The 9,152-nt window shown below is 39.3% G+C and overlaps 1 pseudogene; it reads right to left on the bottom strand.

The window, feature by feature from the left end:
- Positions 1-5,146: 5,146 nt before the first annotated feature.
- On the bottom strand, positions 5,147-8,536 carry LOC149835129 (cytochrome P450 82C3 pseudogene; annotated as a pseudogene).
- Positions 8,537-9,152: the final 616 nt, after the last annotated feature.

Below are 9,152 nucleotides of genomic sequence, written 5' to 3'. Positions count from 1 at the left end.
AGGAGACTTCGTATCAGAGAAGGCGAGAACGACAACAATATGTATTTATTCTATTAATAATCATTGTACTACACAAGTTATCATAAACATTGTAATTCTTAATTATTAATGCATACTGTAAACATTATTTTATAGGAGGCATATGAGCAACAGATGGTAGAGCGATATGGCGATGACTCTACTCAGCATCCATCATTTGATTCTGCAGCATGGGTGACTGCAGCAGGTGAACCCAAAAAGGATCTTGTGTTCGGGTTTGGGAGTAATATGAACACCTCTCCTGTTGTTGCTTCCTCCGATCACAGCTCACAGACTTCTTCTGTCGACATAAGCTCCAAGCATCCTATTTTTTTTCGGTGATGATGTACGCCATATCGTTAAGGACACAATACGTGACTACTTCCATGAAACCATCGCCGACGTTCTCTGAGCTGAGTTCAATAGTTTTTTGCAGAATAAGGGAACTTCAATTGCAGGTGCCTCTCAGGTATGAAAGTTTCTTGTGATATATTGCATGTCGTTAGATTTCATATAACTTTAATTGCCTTAACTTAGGTGCATTGGATATAATTTATTTCAGTATATTTTGTTTATCAATACTGACATTTTATATAATATTTTGGTATAATATTTTTACTGCCTTCGAACACATATGAGCACTATAGAATCAATATAAAGTTTTTTTTACTGCCTTAAAATACATATGAGCATGATATAATCACATATTTAGTTTTTTGCCTGCCTTAGAACACATATGAGCATGATAGAATCACATATACAGTTTTTTGACTGCCTTAGAGCATATATGAGCATGGTAGAATCACATATACAGTTTTTTTTACTGCTTTAGAACACATATAAGCATTATATAATCACATATACAGTTTTTTGCCTGCTTTAGAACACATGTGAGCATGATAGAATCACATATACAGTTTTTTGACTGCCTTAGAGCGTATATGAGCATGGTAGAATCACATATACAGTTTTTTTGACTGCCTTAAAACAGATATGAGATATACAATTTTTTTGACTGCCTTAAAACATATATGAGCATGATATAATCACATATACAGTTTTTTGTCTGCTTTAGAACACACGTGAGCATGATAGAATCACGTATACAGTTTTTTGACCGCCTTAGAGCACATAAGAGCATGATAGAATCACATATAAAGTTTTTTTGACTGCCTTAGAACACATATGAGCATGATATAATCACATATTCAGTTTTTTGCCTGCCTTAGAACACATATAAGCATGGTAGAATCACATATATAGTTTTTTTACTGCCTTAGAGCATATATGAGCATGGTAGAATCACATATATAATTTTTTTGACTACTTTACAACACATATGAGCATGATATAATCACATATATAGTTTTTTGCCTGCTTTAGAATACATGTGAGCAAGATAGAATCACATATAAAGTTTTTTGACTGACTTAGAGCACATAAGAGCATGATAGAATCACATATAAAGTTTTTTTGACTACCTTAGAACACATATGAGCATGATATAATCACATATTCGGTTTTTTGCCTGCCTTAGAACACATATAAGCATGACAGGACTGCTTTAGAACACATATGAGCATGATATAATCACATATACAGTTTTTTGCCTGCCTTAGAACGCATATGAGCATGATAGAATCACATATAAAGTTTTTTGTCTGCCTTAGAGCACATATGAGCATGATAGAATCACATATAAAGTTTTTTGTCTGCCTTAGAGCACATATGAGCATGATAGAATCACATATAAAGGTTTTTGACTGCCTTAGAATACATATGAGCATAATAGAATCACATATACAGTTTTTTGCCTGCCTTAGAGCACATATGAGCATAGTAGAATCAAATATAGAGTTTTTCTGACTGCCTTAGAGCATATATGAGCATGATATAATCACATATAGAGTTTTTTACTGCCTTAGAACACATCATTCATGATAAAATCATATATAGTGTATAATTTATTTTAATATATTTTATTTATCAATACTGACCTTTCTTTTCTTATGTACGTTGCTGGCGATAATCAGGGTAGTGGAGCTGAAGGGACAGATCAAGGCAATGAACAAGAAGACACACAAAATCTTGGCGATGATTAGATTAATGTGTTGAGTTTGTTCTACTTTCTTTTTGTTTCGAAAATGTAAATGTTGAATTATAAATAATTATAACTTGCGAATTTTAAAGTGGAACGATTAATTGTTTTAGTTTCTTTTTATATGTATTTTTATGTGTACTTTATTTTTTATTCATAGGAAATATAGATTGTACGCAAAATTTTTTCTTGATATTTAATTTTCAAATATTTATTTTTAATTTTTTTCCTTCTTTGCGACGGATTAGCGACGGTTATATCGGTCGCTATTTATTATTACCGTTGAAGGTAGCGACGGAACTGGCGACAGATACAGTATGTCGCTACTTAGCGATGAAATGGGCGACGGATATATGTCGTCGCTTATTAGCATCGAAAAATTTGCGATGGAAGATATTCATCGCTAGTCCGACGCTAATGCAACGCTAATCCGTCGCTAATCTTGTTAGCGACGGATTTAGGTCATCGCTAATCCACTGGATTGTTGTAGTGATAGATCTACCCATGGTCAAACACCTTGTTGGTTGCAAGTGGGTGTTTAAAATTAAATATCACTCTGATGGCTCCATTGAAAGGTATAAAGCTCGACTCATGTTCAAGGGCTATACCCAAATTGAAGGGTTGGATTATAATGAGACCTTTATCCCCGTTGCTAAGTTGGTAGTAGTGCGATGCTTGATAGCTATTGCAGTAATAAAAAATTGGCATCTCTATCAATTAGGTGTTATCAATATTTTTCTATATTGGGACCTTGATAAAGAGGTGTATATGGACTTACCATCAGGGTTTTTTGTTCCGGGAGAGCGTAAAATTTACAAGTTGTACAAATCACTGTACGGACTCAAACATTCCTCTAAAAATAGGTTTACCAAGCTCTCACACTATCTACTTCAAGAAGAATTCACCCAATCTAAAGTTGATTATTCATTTTTTTCAAAAGCTCTTAATGCCACACACATTTTTGTTCTAGTTTATGTGAATGACATTATAATTGCAAGAGATGATATTATATACATCGACCATCTTAAGTCTCACATCAATCAGCAATTCTGATTAAAGGACCTTAGACGACTAAAATATTTTTTTGGCATTGAAGTTGCAAGATCTAAAAATGGTATTTTCTTATCTCAACAAAAATAAGCTTTTGATCTCCTGTAAGACATGGGTTACCTTGGAGCCAAGCCAAGTAAATTTTTCATGGAACCATATGTCAAACTCAGTAATAGAAATGAGGATTTGTTGGAGGATCCAGGGCCGTATAGGCACCTAGTGGGTCGGTTGTTATATCTTACTATAACTCGACCCGATATTATTTTTGCAGTCAATATTCTAAGTCAATTCAGTGGTCAGCCACGACAGTCTTATATGAATGTTGCCATGCAGGTCATGCGATATATTAAGAATTCTCCAAAACAAGAAATTTTAATGTCTTCCACGAGAAAGATTCAAGTAGTTGGTTATTGTGATTCAGACTGAGCCGCCTACCCAATGACTCATCGATCTACATTCGATTATTCCGTCATGGTTGGAGACAACCTTGTTTCTTTGAAGACTAAAATGCCGAAGCATCCCTCTTAGATGATTTTACAATCACTTGAGATTGAGACACAAGGTTCTCCAACAAAGAAGGCCTGAGCATCCACCCCTTCAAACCCTGATTCTTCTCACGTACTAACCAGCCTAAAGACTAAAGAGAGAGAGAGAGAGTCCTTCATGATTCTGTTTATTCTTAAAATGTTTCTCTCCTTCATTCTCATAGTTGTACTAAGTTAGAACATTTTGGTTTATGTATCTTGACATTAACATTTTTAGCAGAATTAATCATTAAAAGCATAAGCTATTGTCAAATTAAAAGAATGACATTGATTTAGTCGATTTGTATTTGCCATGGTTAGTGAAATTTTTGACTTCAAATATGCTGCTGATCTTTTTACGACTAAACCCGACGTGCTTTTGTAGAAGTTTCACGATTAGTTGCTAAGAGGAAATTTGGCTGTCATTGCATGGATGAACACTTTGAGCACAAGATGTGGGGCATGAATATAAAATGAGTTTTTTGTAACTCACATGATATAGACCACGAAAAAGATGAAGGTGAACCACAATGAGAAACACACTTGCCCCATTAGCATGCATATAACGGAGCAACCAGCCCCCTTCCACATCTCTCGTAATCAGGGGTGGCAATCGGGTCGGGTTGGCGGGTTGGTGGGTCAGCATACCTCAACCCGAACCCGATCCATTTATTAAACGGGTAACCCGACACAACCCGCTTAATAAACTGGTTGGTTCGGGTAAACAGGTTGGCAGGTTAGCGGGTCAGGTTGGTGGGTTGGGTTGGCGGATGGGTTGGTGGGTTGACCCGCCCGCCTAACCCGTTTATTAAACGGGTCAGCCAGGTTGGTGGGTTGGCATACCCCTAACACGAACCCGACCCATTTAATAAACGGGTTAGGTGGGTCAACCCGTTTATTAAACGGGTTCATTTTTGCCCAACCCGAACCCGCCTAAGAGGCGGGTTGGCTGGTCGGGTTGGCGGGTTGTGTCAGGTTTTGCCACCCCTACTCATAATGTGTTCTACTCTGCATAAAGCTAGATCCACATGAGGTGTGTGATGCATAGTAAAAAGAAAATGCAAGTCACTATCTGAATAACTAAACAGATATGTGCTAACGGACCGAACCCCTAAAAATAACTAAGAAGGTTCTGGGTTGGATAATCTACCAAATGTTGGTTAAGTGTAGAGGATATAGGTTGTTTTAACAAGAGAGAATCATTGTTTCCTTATAACTACCAGATGAGCTTATACAAGTCGAGCTGAGCCAAGTACCTATCATTCATGTCCAGCTTGCCCAACCTATTTTAGGTGTTCAAACGAGCTCTTTGCGAGCCCAAACTAAGCTGAGCGAGCCATGAGTGGCTCGTCTTGTGTCCAGCATGAAAAAAACAAGCAAACACACACATGAATATGTGCATTCATGCATGCACCCGCTTACATACACACACAATGCACTCATTTTTATCATCTAATTCAAATAGGAAAGTAGGTTATTTATGCTCTTAAAACTTTTAAAATCCAAAGTTATCACAAGCTTTGGAAATACATTCATAGACAAAGATAAAAAAACACAAGCTACGTATCTCATCATTCGTAGAGATGGGGAGGGAGACGTGGTTTCAGCAAGACATGAAGTGGCGTAGCTTTCGCCATGGCTAAGCCATTGCCCTCGGTCATGTCGACCGGCCCATCCATGGGCGTGCGCCACTCGAACCCATGAAGCAGGCGTGCCAACGTCAGGTGAGCGACTTGGACGGCCATCATCAACCCCGGGCACGATCTTCGACCAGACCCAAAGGGAATGTACTCGAAGTTCTGACCATAAACATTGACGTCCTTGTGGGTCGTCAAGAACCTATCTGGCTTGAACTCATCTGGGTCGGACCACACTCTTGGGTCTCTCTGCATCTTCCACACGTTCACAAAGAGGGTTGTCCCTGCTGGTATGTCATAGCCAGCAACGTTGACTGGCTCCATCGACTCGTGTGGGAGCAGCAGTGGGACCGCTGGGCAAAGGCGCATGGTCTCCTTGACTACAGCTTGCAAGTATGGCAGTTTGTTGATGTCTGATTCCTCCACGTGTCTCTCCCTGCCTACGTGGATGTCCAACTCTTCCTGCACCTTCTTCAGTTCGTGGCGGTTGTTCAGTAAAAGAGAGAGGGCCCACACCATTGTGTCTGACGTGGTGCTAGTCCCTGCTACTATCATGTTCTGCAAGGAAAGCCTTAATGTATTCAATACTAAATATATGTATACCAATTTTTGAGCCCTTGATCCAAGTGGGTGAAATGGTACAAATAATATAAAGCCCGGATATGGGAATGAATCTTGTTAGATCCAAATCCGAATCTGTAATGTTCAATGTGGATCTGTTTTGAATCTGGATCAGAACCAGATCCGACTTAGTAGGGATCAATCCATGGAGAGTCGGATCCAAAAAAGTTTATGAGTTAGTACTCACCATGACTACGGTTTTGACTATGGTATCAGGTTTGTAAGCAGACAAGCGCTGCCTATTTTCCTCAACTTGGGTGATAAGCACATCTATGAAGTCATTACTGACGTTGCCGGAATCCCTCCTCCGGTGGTGCTCATCCAACCAACTGCTGGTGATCTTGTCTATCCTGTTGTGCACCCTCTTCATGGCCTTCAGGTCACCACCCACATCGAACCGCTCCAGCCAAGGAAACGCGTCCGACGCCGAAAATATGCCGAAGACGGCAGGTATCTCCTCCACCAACTTGTTCAGCTCCTTCACCTCCTCGTCTTCTCCGGCGCCCTCTTCGGTGAAGTACCGTTTTCCGACCAACTTCCTCAGCACCACGTTCAGGACCATGAAGCCCAGCCGCTCCTTCATCTCCACCGGCTCCTCCCCGTTCCCGCACCAAAAGAGAAACCATACCCGGATCCTATAAAGATTACATGAACCAAACCCAAACCATACCTGGTAAAAAAAAAAACTATCCTTTTTACATTGAAAATTAGTGGAACATTCTAGGAACTCAGGTTGGTTTCGGGTCTGATATGAAATTTAACAAGCCATACCCAGCTACATTGGACCCTTTGGGTACGACCCAAATTCTAATCGAACCTTCTTATTTATCACCAAATCCTGACCCTATAGGGTTTGGTATGGGTCGGGTCCAGGTCAAACACTGCCCATTGACACCCCTAATTTTATCCACATAATTACAAATAAGCAGAAAATTAATCATGATATTGTGGAATAAGCTGAAGTAGAAAGCTTTCTTTTTCCATCAATTTTATCTACTTATTCATGCGGATTTTACATCGCCAAAGTATTGCTCTCCTAAATCGGTATAATTGCTCTAATTCGGAAAGCTTTGGCTTATTTATCTTGACATGAAGGGCGCATTTGACGCACCGGAACAGGGACTGACTGGTCTCTACCCGTGTGCTGTCCCGCGTTTGATTGATACAAAGCATGGGAACCAAGGCGGGACTGCTTTGTTTCCTTCCCTTCAAAAATTAAAAGGGTGTGATGGACCTGTGAGCGCAGGTCCTGGACAAACACCAGCTGGTGTGTCTAGGGGTGTCAACGGGTGGGGTTTACCCGGACCAAACCCTATATAGGGTCTGGGTATGGTGACAAATAAGAAGACCCGATTAAGACCTGGGTCCAGACCCGAAAGTCTGATTAATACATGGACCCGGGTATACTTTGTGAAATTTTATACCTGAGACCCAGGCCCTACCTGAGTTTCGATTAAGACCCACAATTTTTCAATGTAAAAATGATAAAAAAAAGTATATTACTTTACCGGGTATGGTTTCTCTTATAGTAAACCGGATTAGACCTGGGTCTGGAACTGATACCATACCTGAAAATCTTATCCAAGTCTGGTTCCACCTGGGTCCGAACCCAACCTGACCCGTTGACACCCCTAGGTGTGCCTTGGTGGTGTTTGCCCACTAAATCAAACCCAACCTAACCATCTACTGGAATTAATCTTTGAAGATGTAGGCTATGGCAAATTTTTGTTTTTGACTCAAAATTTTGACTTTGAATATATATGTGGCCGGTTTTTGACAATTAAACAAGAGGAAATTTGGCCCTTGTTGCATATTTTTTGTGATTGACTCGTAAGTCTCAGTCTCGAGGGAATATTGGCGAGGAAAAATCTAGTCTTTCTCTGAATAATATCCAAAAAATAATGATATTTCTTAAAAATATAAAATACATGTAAAGATACACACAAAAAAACGATATACAAACTCTGCTGTTTAAAGTGTTTTTATCGTGTTAATAACATCTTAAAAGAACAATAATTTGGAAGTTTCACTTTTTTGGTATGCTGCCAACCTTGAAAAATATATATATCACCATTTTAACACAACTTTTTAAGATTATTATCGATGTCTGTCAGTATGGTTTAATCTGGTTGCCCAAGGCCTGAAACTTTTAATGGGACTGATCTTGGACATCTTTTGAAAAAACAAAACCAAAAAAAAAAATCTGTCCGTGTTCCATGCTGGCCATGGACAGGGACACACCATCCTTGTCCTCCCCCCTCTGCGAATCAAAGGCCTCCTTAGGTAACATGACATCCTTGTCCGTGGCAGCTAGCTAGGTTTTTGACAGGCCAGTGAGATCGAGGCCCAGCCAACACGATATCTGCCCTATGTTTCAAGCATGGGCTTCAAATAAAGATGATGGAACTTGGTCACAATTTGGATTGGTCTAGCGATTTACAATCTTCTATTTTTCTGCTGTATTTTACAGTGGTTTTAATCATATTCACAAATATTCAAATATTTTTCTGCTGTATTTTACAGTGGTTTTAATCATATTCACAAATATTCAAATATTTTCTGCTGTATTTTACCTACCTGCACACCATCCTTCTCCCCAAGCCCGCTGCCACTCGCCGACTAATTTGAAAATTGTTGTGTGTGTTGGTAGAGGCCCCTGTGAGCACCCATGTTAGACTTTGTTCAATCAACTGATTAGTTAGTAAAACTTGGGAAATATATGGCTTGTTTAGTGAAAAAAGGAAATTGTTGATGATGTTATTGTGCGCCCACCAATTGAACCATCCAATTAAATGTAAGGATGGTAAAAAAAAGCGCAATATGTGTGATATATATATATATATATATGGTCTGCTTAGTAAAAGAGAGATTCAAAAGATTCGGTTTTACTTTGAAAAAACATGATCCAAGGAAAATGCCACGTTGAATACATCTACATTAGGGCTATCAACGGATCGGGTTTACCCAGACCCAACCCGAACCAAACACTATAGGGTCTGGGTATGGTGATAATTAAGAAGACCTGGGTCCATACTCGGAGGTCTGATTAATACATGGACCTGGGTATAGTTTGTGAAATTTTGTATCAGACCCGGACCCGATCCGATTTCCCACTAATTAAGACCTGTAATTTTTCAATGTAACAATGATAAAAAATATGGTTTTACCAGGTATGGCCCGGGTCTGGTTCATGTATTTCTTATC

Source organism: Nuphar pumila, chromosome 6, assembly GCF_984573655.1.
Source record: "Nuphar pumila chromosome 6, dmNupPumi1.hap1.1, whole genome shotgun sequence".
Lineage (NCBI taxonomy): Eukaryota > Viridiplantae > Streptophyta > Magnoliopsida > Nymphaeales > Nymphaeaceae > Nuphar > Nuphar pumila.
The sequence above is the reverse complement of the archived record's forward strand: the minus strand, read 5'-3'. Positions and strand labels throughout refer to the sequence as shown.